This window comes from Pteronotus mesoamericanus, unplaced genomic scaffold, assembly GCF_021234165.1.
Source record: "Pteronotus mesoamericanus isolate MK-2021 breed Mesoamerican mustached bat unplaced genomic scaffold, CSHL_Meso_final contig_20, whole genome shotgun sequence".
Classification (NCBI taxonomy): Eukaryota; Metazoa; Chordata; class Mammalia; order Chiroptera; family Mormoopidae; genus Pteronotus; species Pteronotus mesoamericanus.
Window position 1 is genome coordinate 40,383,756 of NW_026555085.1, and position 13,608 is coordinate 40,397,363.

General features: G+C 36.2%; 1 non-coding gene across 1 annotated transcript; it reads left to right on the top strand.

Moving 5' to 3' along the window:
- The first annotated feature begins 9,035 nt into the window (after positions 1-9,035).
- On the top strand, positions 9,036-9,197 carry LOC129068073 (U1 spliceosomal RNA). The gene has a single exon (XR_008528885.1). It is a non-coding gene; the product is annotated as a U1 spliceosomal RNA (small nuclear RNA).
- The last annotated feature ends 4,411 nt before the right edge of the window (positions 9,198-13,608 follow it).

The window sequence follows — 13,608 nt, forward strand, 5'->3', positions numbered from 1 at the left end:
AAAAAGAAAAATCCTTATTGATTTGACTTGGGCCATTTAATTATGGTATGTCTTGGGGTGGGCCTTGTAAGGTTCATCGTGTTTTGGACTCTCTATGCTCCCTAGACTTGGATGTCTGTTTTTTTCACCAGGTTGGGGGTGTTTTCAGCCATTGTTTCTTTAAGTAGGTTTCTATCTGTTTCTCTCATCCTTCTGGAAACTCTATGATTCAAATGCTGTTACTCTTGATGTTGTCCAGAGTTCCCTTAAACTGTCCTCATTTTTTTATTCCTTTTTTTTCTGTTATAATTGGGTGTCTTCTCCTACCTTGTCTTCCAAATCACTGATTGGATCCTCTGCTTTATCTAATCTGCTGTTGATTCCCTCTAATAAATTCTTCATTTCAATTGTATTCTTTATTTTTGACTGGTTCTTGTCTGTGTTTCCTATCTCTTTTTTGAAGTTCTCACTGGGATCATTGAGCATTCTTATCACCAGCATTTTGAGCTCTTTGTCCTATGGATTGCTTGTCACTGTTTCATTTAGTTCTTTTTTTAGAGGTTTTGTCCTGGTCTTTCGTTTGTAACATATATTTCTGTCTGCTCATTTTGGCTGTCTCTCTGTGTTTGTTTCTATGAATTAGGCAACCTCTCCCAGTCTTGAAGAAGTGACCTTGCGTAGAAGCTACCCTCTTGTAGACTACCTGTGCCAGGTGTCTTTGGCAGGCCAGCTGGAGTATACATAAGCCACAGGAAGTTCAGAGACGGGGGAAGCCAAGGCTTACTAGGGCTATAGCTGGAGTGTGCTCAGGCCTCAGGTAGTCCCAGGGGCAAGCCACAGAGGGACCTGGAGCTAAAGCTGGAGTGGTGCAAGTTGTAGAAATTCCCAGAGGTAAGCTGCTGGGGCTATAGCTGAAGCAGGTTTAGCCTACAGGCAGTTCCCTGTAATATTCTTAATGAACTAAAAAAACAGTACTGGATTTCATATTCTAAAATAATGAACATAATGATATGTATTAAAAGTATTTGAATGGCTAGAATGTGCGGAGAGAATGATTAGATAAATAATACTAAAGCAAAAATGTAGTCTATTACATCCAAGATTTTTAGAAAAGGGAGTTGAAAAACTGATGACTTACAATAAAAGCAGTTTTTAAACTGGAGGGTATTTTAACATTTTAAAAACTCAGCCCTGGCTGGCATGTATCAGTGGATTGAGCGTCAACCTGCAAACTGAAAGATCACCAGTTCAATTACCAATCAGAGCACATGCCTGGGTGTGGCCCCAGGTTCCTAGTTGGGGGTGTGTGAGAGGCAACCAATATCTCACACAACAATGTCTCTGTCTCCCTCCCTTTCTCTCTAAAAATAGATAATAAAGTCTTTTTTAAAATAAAAATAAATAAATGAATAAATAAAAAAATAAAAACTCATAGCAGTGAAAGTCAAAATTTCAAAAGAGATATACAAAGATGGTTATACATGTTTCTCTTTAACTTAAAAATAATTTATTTCATATTCTCAAGGCTTCCAGCCAAGATGGAGGCATAAGTAGATACACTTTGCTTCCTTGCACAACCAAAAGAAGGATAACAACCAATTGAAAAACAAAAAAAAAACCAGAAGTGTTGGAAAATAGAACTGTCTGGAAGTCCAACAACCAAAGGGTTAAAGAAGAAACACTCATCCAGACTGGTAGGAAGGGCGGAGACCAGCAGCCCAGGCAGAGAATATGTGTGGCAAGGTGGCAGCTAGCAGAACAGGTGGGTGAGGCGGTGGCTGGCAGACCAGCTGGTCTCACTTTCCCATGCAGATAAACTGGGAAAAACAACTGAGGAGTGAGACAGACCACGCAACCCAGGGTTCCAGTGACAGGAAAAGAAAACTTCAAAACCTTTAGCTGTAAAAACCTGTGAGGGTTGTGGCAGCAGGAGAAACTGCCAGTCTCACAGGAGAGTCTGTTGGAGGGGTCACAGGGTCCTAGAATGCACACAATCCCACCCACTCAGGAATCAGCACCAGAAGGGTGCAATTCACTTGTGGGTAGTAGGGGGAAGTAACTGAAGTGGGGCAGGAGCAAAGCAAGTGACATTGTTCTCTTTCTGACCCCTCCCCTACATATAGCACCACAACCCAGCAAAGTGGGTCACCCTGCCCTGGCAAATACCAAAGGCTCCGCCCCTTACAATGTAACACATGCACCGAGATAAAGAAATATGGCCCAAATGAAAGAACAGATCAAAACTCCAGAAAAAGAGCTAAACAGTGAGAAGATAGCCAACCTATCAGATGCAGATTCAAAATATTGTTAATCAGGATGTTCACAGAAATGATTGAATACAGCCGCAAAATAAAAGAAGAAGTATAGACTATACAAAGTGAAATACAGAAAAATATACAGGGAACCAACAATGAAGGGAAGGAAACTGGGACTCAAATAAACAATTTGGAATAGGAGGAAGAAACAAACATTCAACCAGAACAGAATTAAGGAATAAGAATTCAAAAAAAATATGAGGATAGGTTTACGAACCTCTGGGACAACTTTAAACATTCCAACATCTGAATCATATGGGTGCCAGAAGGAGAACAGGAAGAGCAAGAAATTGAAAACATTTGAAAAAATAATGAAAGAAAACTTACCTAATCTGGCAAAGGAAATAGACTTCCAGGAAGCCCAGGAAGTTCAGAGAGTCCTGAATAAATTTGACCCAAAGAACAACACACCAAGACACATTATAATTACATTACCCAAGATTAAAGATAAGGAAAGAATCTTAAAAGCAGTGAGAAAAAAGGAGACAGTTACCTACAAAGGAGTTCCCATATGACTATCAACTTATTTTCCTAAAGAAACCTTGCAGGCAAGAAGGGGCTGGCAAGAAGTTTTCAAAGTCATGAGAGCAAGGACCTACATCCAAGATTACTCTATCCAGCCAAGCTATCATTTAGAATGGAAAGGCAGATAAAATGCTTCCCAGATAAGGAAAAGTTAAAGGAGTTCATCATCACCAAACCCTTATTATATGAAATGTTTAAGGGACTTATCTAAGAAAAAGATCAAAACTATGGACAGTAAAATGACAACAAGCTCACAACTATCAACAACTGAACCTGAAAAAACAAACAAACAAACAAAAAAAACCTAAGCAAACAACTAGAACAGGAACAGAATCATAGAAATAGAGATTAGAGGGGAAGGGGAGGAGAAAGAGTTGGGGAAAAGGTACAGGAAATAAGCAGCATAAATAGTAGGTACAAAATAGGCAGGGGGAGGTTAAGAATAGTATAGGAAATGGAGGAGCCAAGGAACTTATATGTATGACTCATGGACATGAAATAAGTGGGGAGGAATGCTGTAGGGAAGGGGGTACAGAGCAGAGGGGTATAAAGGGGAGAAAAAATGGGACAACCGTAGTAGCATACTTAATAAAATATACTTTAGAAACTTTATTCTAAATAAAGAATAAGAAAAGAAAAGAAATAACTTATTTCAGATTTAAAGTTTTGATCACTTTTACAAAAGTTAAACAGGATTTATAACCAATATATTTATTACATAAAACACTTTGCATGCAAGCGATTCCACCATTGAAACTATAGATATCTTTCTGTCAGTTTGAAACATGACAACTTTGCAAAATAATAGATGTTTGCTTTTGGTTTTTGTTTTTCTTAAAATATATAATCTTTATGCATGGAACTAGAACAAAGCCAAAGGTATTACACTCCCTGACTTCAAACTACACTACAGAACTGCAATAATCAAAACAGTATGGTATTGGCAGACAGGAAAAACAGGCACACAGACCAATGGTACAGAACTGAGAGCCCAGAAATAAATCTACGCATATATGGACAACTAATTTTTGACAAAGGAGCCAAAAACATTAAGTGGAGAAAGGAAAATTTCCTCAAGTGTTGAGAACATTAGAAAGCCACATGCAAAAGAATGAAACTAAACTGTCGTCTGACACCATACACAAGATTAACTCAAAATGGATTAAAAACTTGAAAATAAGACCTGAAACAATAAAATACATATTAGGAAGCATAGGTACTCAATTTATGGACCTTGGTCTCCAAGGGGATTTTGTGAAGTTGACCCCAGTGTCAAGAGAAGTAAAAGCAAAAATAAGTGAATGGGACTACATCAAAATAAATTTTCTACAAAACAAAAGAAACCAACAACAAAACAAAAGGGCAGCCAACCAAATGGGAGAAGATATTTGCAAATAATACCCCTGATAAGGAGCTAATATTCAAAATATATAAAGAACTCCTACAACTCAATGAAAAACAAACAATCTGATTAAAAAAATGGACAGAAGACCTGAATAGACACTTTTCCAAGGAAGACATACAGATGGCCAACAGATATATGAAAACATGCTCAACATCATTAGCATGTAAGGGAAATGCAAATAAAAGCCACAATGAGATGCCACCTCACACCTGTTAGAATGGCTATTATCAGTAATACAAGAAATGACAGGCAATGGAGATGACGAAGAGAAAAGGAAACCCTCACAAAAGAAAACAGTATGAAGGTGCCTCAAAAATTAAGAAGAGAGCTACCAAATTACCCAGCAATCCCTCTTCTGGTTATCCACCTGAAATATTTGAAAACACTTATTCATAAAGACATATGCACTCCTATGTTTATTGCAATATTATTTACAATAGCCAAAACATGAAAACAACTTAAGTGTCCTTTGACAGATGATTGGATAAAGATGTGGTACATCTATGCAATGGAGTACTAATCAGCCACAAAAAGATGAAATATTGTCATTTGTGACAACATGGGTGTATCTTGAGAGTATCACGTTAAGTGAAGTAAGTCAAACAGAAAAGGACAAGAACCATATGATTTCACTCATGTAGGATATAAAACAAAATCAACAGATAAAAAACAAAACAAGAAAACAAAGTCATAGATACAAATATCAAAATAATTTTACCAGAGAGAAAGAAGGGTGGAGGGAGGACAAATAGGGTAAAGGGGGTCAAATATATGGTAATGGAGGGAAATGAGACTTTGGGTGGTGAGCACACAGTGGAGTATACGATAGAGTTGTATACTTAAAATTTATATAATTGTAGTCTATATAAATATAAATTTTTATTATTAACCAATCTCACCCAATACGTTTTTAAAAAGATACAGAAGTGGTGGAGGTTAAAATATTAGAGAAGTAAATTGACTTTGCTCCAAATCAGTTTGGTAGTGATTTAGATGTGATGAAAATGATTTCCAACTACAAGGCCAATATATTCTTTCCATTCTTTCCATTCTCTCCACTGCCTTATTTTATCATGTTCCTGACTATTTTACAGGTTTTTGCTATTTTCACAAGTAGTTTCGTGTTTCAGTTTTAGTTGGCAAAGGTAAAGTATGATTGCTGCCTAGTGCCATGACAATATACCCCATTGATTCATTCATTCAATAAATATTCATTCAGTAGCTTCTGTTACATTAGACCCTGTTTTAGGGTCCAAGGATATAGCAGTGAACAGACTGCGCAATAATTCTCCTTGTTGTGGAGGATTTTAGTAGAGAACATGAAAAACTATAAAAGTAAAGTCTGCACTAATTAAGGTGTTGAAAAATGTTGTGGAGAAAAATGAAGCAGGCCAGGCAAATAGGAAGTGCAGGAGTTAGGGTGTAGGTGGAGTACCTGGTGATTCAATTTTTTTAAATATTTTTTATAATAATATTTTTATTGTATATTTGCCGTTACCATATATCCCCCTTATATTGTCCTCCCCCTCCACACACTGTTGTCCATATCCAAGAATCCCTTTTCTTTTTTGCTCAATCCCTCCATCACCTAAACATCCTCCCTCCCCAGAGCTGTCAGCCTGCTCTCTATGAATGAGTTTGTCTCTATTTTGCTTGTTAGTTTAGTCTGTTCATTGGATTCCACATGTAAGTGAAATCATGTGCTATTTGTCTTTCTCTGACTTGCTTATTTCACGCAGCATAATGTTCTCCATGTCTCTCCATGCTGTTGCAAGAGGTAAAATTTTCTTCTTTTTTTATGGCTGAGTGGTATTCCATTGCATAAATGTAATTTGTTGGATTAAATAAAATATATTATTAAAATTATTTTAACAATTTTTAAGTATTTACTTTTTAATTTTTAATGTAGAAGAACTTCTAATGTAAAAAATTAAATTAAAAATTATAAGTATGTGTCTTACACTTTCTGTTAGGCAGTGCTGATCTGTATATAATATATATGAAGTGTGATACTTACTCATTATATTAGCACAATTCAATGCTAAAGTTGTGAATAGTTTTGTTTTTATGAAACTGTCTAATAAGATTTAATTATTTTTAAAAAGTGAATTTAAAAATTCAATTTTATTTAAATAATTTTTATTAAAATTTCTATATGTATTAATGTAGAATTTGTATTTAACTTAATTTTAAAATGTAGTTTTGAATATTTTAGAAGAAAATAACTTTTTGTAAAGTTATATGTAAAATAATTTTAATTTTTATATTTATATTAATTTTTATGAAAATATATTCAAATATTTGCTCTTTTAATAGTTACAATTAATTTTTAGTTCCTTAGCTCTTTACTGCCAGTAGAGCACAAAGTATGTAAAAATCTTAACTAGAACAATGTAATAAGTGATCTTTTTAAATAAATTCATGAAATGAATCAACTTACAAGTAATATAAATTATATACTTTATATTATTACTCTTCTAAACATTGCTGGCCCATCAAAAAGATGCTTAAAATGTACAGTAATAATTAAATTCAAATGTCTTCTATATTTGCCAACTCACAGTAGCAAACAGCCTTAGCTTTAAACATGTATTTCGACTTTGTTATCATGGACATGCTATTGCTGCAGTAGGAGAGGAGGGCATACTGCATTTTACAGCTTGTTAACCTGACCTGTAACTTTTAAGTATTTAGTCATAAGGTATGTAGGCCTCTATTTATACTCTTGCCCCAGAGCTAACAAATGTTAGGGGTGGACCTTTTCTGTCCATGAAGGGACCCAGAGTAACCAGAAAAGTCCTGAGTGAAGCAGGGTATTCTCTGTGGAACGGTGTCACATGGAGCTTTCATAATGACTGGGGATCCTTCAGAGCTGACAACATTCACATGTCCCTCTCAAGGTCTATGTGACCCAAAAGAGTCTCCAGCCTAACGCACCTGCATGTTTACTCCTGAGTCTGGATTGAAAGGGATGGAGATAGGAATTGAGTTGGGAACAGAATGAACCTGACAATGTCCTTGCATGTCTGTCTTAGTACATCTGCCCTTTTCAGAGCGAGTTAAATAGCCTAGTTGAAAATTGCTGAGACAGGTTTAAGCAAACTCAAAGCTTCTGCAACATATGTAATATAATAGCTGTGGTGCCAACTCTTGGTAGAAACTGGGTCAAAGGGTGGAGTAGGTGGAAGTGACGATTTCAAATGGTACACTCAGTCACCTGCCAACTAAACTAGCACTGAGGACTACAGCAATTAGAGAACTGAAGGGCAAGTTGTGAGCTGAGTTTTTTCTTAAGCTTGATTCACATATTATTCTAACAGTACATGAAAAAGGGACAAAAACAAAACATATCAATCCAATATGGATAAATACTGTGAATTATACCTATCCATGGACAAGTTTTACTCAAGTCTGGAAGTTAATGGCTCTTTCTGGTGACAGAAACTGTAGCACTATATAAATGATCATTCTCTCAGAAGTAAAAATGAATTCAGAAACAAAAGTCCAGAGTTCTGGTCTTAGTGTTGCTGTTTTCCAGACACATAACCCAGGGCAAGTCACCTAAGTGTTCTAAACTACAATCTCCTGCCTGAAAAATGATGAAAAAAAATTGTGCTGCCTATCTCATAAACTGATATGAGGATCAAATGAGACCATTTAAGTGAAAGCACTTTAAAAATTGTAAAGTTACTGACAAATATAAAACTACCATTTTTTGTTTTACTGTTGATATTCCATCAGGAAGTTAGGGCTGATTACTATTATTACTATAACCATATCGATATGGGTTTACTTGATGCAATTATATAAGAAGATATACAGGAATGATCAAAAGTAGGTTTACAGTTATAATACAAATAAGTAACATAATGATTAATAAACAATAATATAAGAATAAACTGTTTCATGTACTCACCACTGTAAATCTACTTTTAACCACCCCTGTGCTTTCCCAAATGACTACAGTTCAGATTTCTAAATAACCAACTATTAAATATTAAAGTACTATTCAAGAGAGAAAATCTTAACCTAATTAATTTCCCTCACTAGTATGAGTGCTGTATATTCCCCACCTTGAATTCCTATTTCTCTTTCCCTCTTCTTCTATTTTAAAAAATCCGATGACTTATTTTCTATAGGACACCTATATTGTCAAAATAATCATTGCCATTTTACCAGTGCTTGCTTTTCTCCCATCTGTCTCTGCTTCCTGCACTCATCTACAGAGTTAATAAGGATGGAGCTTCTTATTTTTTTTCATGTTGACTGTTTTTAGAGGAAAGGGATATTGCAGCTCTTCTTCACCTCTGAAGCATCTGTGGGTTCCATTCCGACAGAACTAGCCTGGCTGCTGGACACTCCCTGTGCAACCTTGTTCTACCAGACAAAGCAGGGAGTGAGGCTCTGACAGATGCCGCAGTCACTATCCTGGGTGTCCATGGTGCGAGCGGAACTCTAATCAGACCTGTGTGCACACATGGTTGTGCAAGAGGCTGTGGGTGGGTGACTTCATCCCCAGAGGAACACCTCACCACATCTGCGTGCTCTGAGTGACTGAAAATCTTAAGAAGCTTAAAAGTATTTTTTAAAAACAATATTAAAATGTTAGAACATTGCTCCTATCGCTAAAAAGTGCACATTTAATAATATAAGTAGGAAGTTTCCAGACCTAAAATATTACAATAAAATGTTTAAATTTTTTTTCTTAACTGAAGAAAGGCCTTGAGCTACTTTACATATTCACATAACAAGTTAATTCAGGCCCCTCAAGGGAGACACAAGTAAAAGAGAGTTTTACATAGGGTAATATAATACTTACCTGGCAGGGAAGATGCCATGACCATGAAGGTGGTTTGCCCAGGGCGAGGCTCACCCATTGCCCTCCAGATGTGCTTCCCTGTGATTTCCCCAAATTTCAGAAACTTGACTGCATAATTTGTGGTAGCGAAAGACAGTTTTTGTACTTTCCTGAGGGGAGGAGACAAAATAAGATAATAGAAAAAGACCTTAACCATTCAATGTCTTATATTTAATCTGCAGAAATTATTTTAGAATTTCAGAATACTGCTTATTATGTTTATTATCATAGCTCTTTGTTTTAATTGTTATACATGTTCTCTACGCTTTTTAAAAAATTATTTATTCCACATAAGTGGCTAGTCCCTTAGCATTTCCTTGCCTCAGAGGCAAAATGTGGCAAAATCCCTAAAGGAGCTGACTTCTTTCAGGGGGCAGTCAGAAAGCTGAACCCTCAAAACAGATACTATCAGCCTTACTGATGATTCCAGGAACCTAGATGTGGACCAAAGCAGGAAATCTACTGGAAATGTAACCAGTTGAGCACATGATTGATGACTGAAGCCCCCTCAAAGTCTTAGTGATACACAAGACACATGGTAGAGCCTTGGGTAGGTGGAACCCCAATTATTACTGAAGTTCCCACCAGCCTATAAGAATGGGGCATAGTCATGGATTTCAAGTGATTCATAGATTATAAGCAAATACGATAAATTTGTGAACTGAGCTTCTGTTGTGGATTTTACCATATACATTCACAAACTGCACAAGGAATTAGAATTCATGATTAATTCTTAGTTTGAACAAGAGTTGTTGCTGTGCTGATGATCTTAGAATAGTTAGGCTCACAGATATGTAACATCCACCTTCACTTTTTCTTCCTTCTCTTTTAATTGTGAAAATCAATAAAGGAATTATAAAGGCTAAACTTTATTTAGAAAAAGCCCTACAATTCCATCATGTAAAATAACAACTATTTTTTAAATATTTTATTGCTGTTCTATTACAGTTGTCTCAGTTTTTCCCCCTTTGCCCTCCTCCACCCAGTCCATCCCCGGTTCCCACAGTCAGTCCCCGCACTCTTGCCCATGTCCATGGGTCATTCATACATGCTCTTTGACTAGTCCTGTCACCTTCTTTCCACCATTAACCCCTCCACTCTCCCTTCTGGTTGCTGTCAGTCCGTTCCATGTTTCCATGCCTCTAGTTCTATTGTGCACAGTTGTTTTTGTTCATTAGGTTCCTCTTATAGGTGAGATCATATGGTATTTCTCTTTCATCAGCAAGCTTATTTCCCTTAGCATAATATTCTCCAGTTCTATACATTCTGTCACAAAAGGCAGGAGTTCCTTCTCTCTGCTGCATAGTATTCCATTGTGTAAATGTACCACAGCTTTTTCATCTATTCCTTTATTGATGGGCACTAGGGTTACTTCCAGCATTTGGCTATTGTAAATAACACTGCTATGAACATTGGGATACATAGGTTCTTTTGAATTGGTGTTTTGGGATTCTTAGAGTATAATCGCAGCCGTGGAATTGCAGAGTCAAAAGGCAGTTCTATTTTTAGTTTTTTGAGGAAAACTCCATACTGTTTTCCTCAGTGGCTACATCAGTCTGCATTCCCACCAACAGTGTACTAGGGTTCCTTTTTCTCCACAACCTCGCCAGCACTTGTTGTTTGTTGATTTGTTAATGATGGCCATTCTGACCTGTGTAAGGTGGTATCTTGCTGCAGTTTTACTTTGTATCTCTTTGATGACTAGTGATGTTGACCATCCTTGCATATGTCTCTGGGCCCTCTGTATGCCCTCCTTGGAGAAGTGTCTGTTCAGGTCCTTTGCCCATTTTTTAATTGGATTGTTTGTCTTCCTGGTGTTGAGTCGTATGAGTTTTTTCTTTATTTTGGAGATCAAACTCTTGTTCAAGGTATCATTGAAAATATCTTTAAACATATGGCCAGTTCCCTTCTCATTCTGATGACGTTTTCTTTAGCCATGCCGAAGTTTTTAATTTGATGCTGTCCAATTTGTTTGTTCTTTCTTTATTTCCCTTGCCTTGGAGGCTATATCAGAGAAAATATTGCTGCATGGGACATCTGAAATTTTACCTGCTATGTTTTCCGCTAGGACTTTTATGGTATAACAGCTTGTGTTTAAATCGTTTATCCATTTTGAGTTTATTCTGGTGTATGGTGTAAGTTGGTGTTCTAGTTTCTTATTTTTTCTTTCTTTCTTTTTTTTTTTTTTTTTTTTTGCCTGTAACAGTCCAGTTCTCCCAAAACTGTTTATTAAATAGGCTATTTTAACTCCATTGTATTCATGTCCTCTTTGTCAAATGTTAATTGACCATAGAGACATGGGTTTATTTCTGGGCTCTCTATTTGGTTCCATTGACCTATGTGTCTGTTCTTATGCCAGTACCAGCCTGTTTTGAATATAGTGGCCTTGTAGTAAAGTTTGATATCAGTTATTGTGATCCCCCTACTATCTGGGGTCTTTTTGGCTCCATAGAAATTTTTGAAATATTCATTCTAGATCTGTGAAAGATGTCATTGGTATTTTAACAGGAATTGCATTGAATCTATAGATCACTTTGGGTAGTATGGACATTTTAATAATGTTAATTCTTCCAATCCATAAACACGATATATGCTTCTGTTTATCTGTATCTTCCTCAATTTCTTTCTTCAGTGTTCTGTCGTTTTCTGAGTACTGGTCTTTTACCTGTTTGGTGAAATTTATTCCTAGGTACTTTATTTTTCTTGTTGCTGTAGTAAATGGGATTTTTAGTTTCCTAGTTTCCCTTTCTGATAGCTCATTGCTGATGTACAAAAATGCCACCAATTTCTGAATATTGACTTTCATCCTGTTATTTTGCCAAATTAACTTACAGGTGAAGTAGTTTTTTGGTGGAGACTATAGGGTGTTCTGTGTATACTATCATGCCATATGCAAATAATGACAGTTTTACTTTCTCCTCTCTGCTTTGGATGCCTTTTATGTCTTTTTCTTGTCTCATCACTGCAGATAGAACTTCCAGTGCTATGTTTAATAGGCATGGTGAAAGCAAACACCTTTGTCTTGTTCCTGATCTGAAGGGGAAAGCTTTCAGCTTTTGCTTGTTGAGTATGATAGTGGCTGTAGGTTTCTCATACATGGCCTTTATTATGTTGAGGTGTGCTCCCTCTATTCCCACTTTGCTGAGTGTGTCTGTCATAAATGGGTGCTGTACTTTATCAAATGCTTTTTCAGCATCTATTGATATGATCATGTGATTTTCATCTTTCATTATGTTTATGTGGTGTCTTACATTTATTGTTTTGAGAATATTACACAATCCTTGCATCCCTGGGATGAATCCCACTTGATCATGGCATATGATCTTCTTTAATGTATTGCTGGGACTGGGTTGCCAATATTTTGTTGAGGATTTTAGCATGTATGTTCATTACAGATATTCACCTTCAATTTTCTTTGTTTTGTCTTTACCTGGTTTATGGATTAGGATAATACTAGCCTCAAAATAAAGATTTTGAGAGTCTTCCCTTTTCTTGAATTTTTTGGAATATTTTGAGAAGGATAGGAGTTAGTTCTTTAAATGTTGGTTAAATTTGCCTTTGAAGCCATCTGGTTCAGGCCTATTGGGTGCTGGGAGTTTTTGGTTACTGCTTCAATTTCACTAGTTGTTATCAGTCTATTCAGGCTTCCTGCTTCTTCTTGATTTAGTTTTGGAAGGTAATTATTTTCCAGAAATTTGTCCAATTCACCCAGGTTGTCCAATTTCTTGGAATCTAGTTGTTTGCAGTAATTTCTTAACAATCTTTTGTGTTTCTGTGGCATCGTTATAACTTCTCTTTCCTTTCTGCTTTCATTTATTTGAGCCCTCTCTTTTTTTCTTGCTGAGTCTGGTGAAAGATGTATAATTTTTGTTTATCTTTTCAAAGATCAGCACGTATATTTATTGATCCTTTTCATTTTTTTTTTCTTTTTTAGTCTCTAGGTCATTTAAATCTGCTCACATCTTGATTATGTCCTTCTACTCGCTCTGGGCTTTATTTGTTGCTGTTCCTCTAGCTCTTGTACGGTTAGGTCGTTCATTTGAGATTTTTCTGTCTTTTGTATGTAGGCCTTCATTACTATGACCTTCCCTCTCTGGACTGCCTTCACTATGTCCCAAAGGTTTTGGACTGTTCTGGGTTCATTTTCTTTTGTTTACAGAAACTTTCTTATTTATTCCTTGATCTCATTGTTAACCTACTCGTTATTTAATAGCATGCTATTCAGTCTCCATGTATTTGAATGTTTTTGAGTTTTTTCCCTTGAGGTTGGTTTCTAGTTTCAAGCCATTGTGATCTGAGGAGATACTTGATATATTAAAATTTTCTTGAATTTTTTGAGGCTTGTTTTGTGTACTACCATGTGGTCTATTTTTGATAATGTTCCATGTGCATTTGAAAAGAATGTATATTTTGCTTCTTTGGGGTAAAAGTTCCTGTATATACAAATTAAGTCATTTGATTTAGAATGTTGTTCAATGCCACCATCCATTTTGATCCTTTGCTTGGCAGGCCTATCAGTTGTTGAC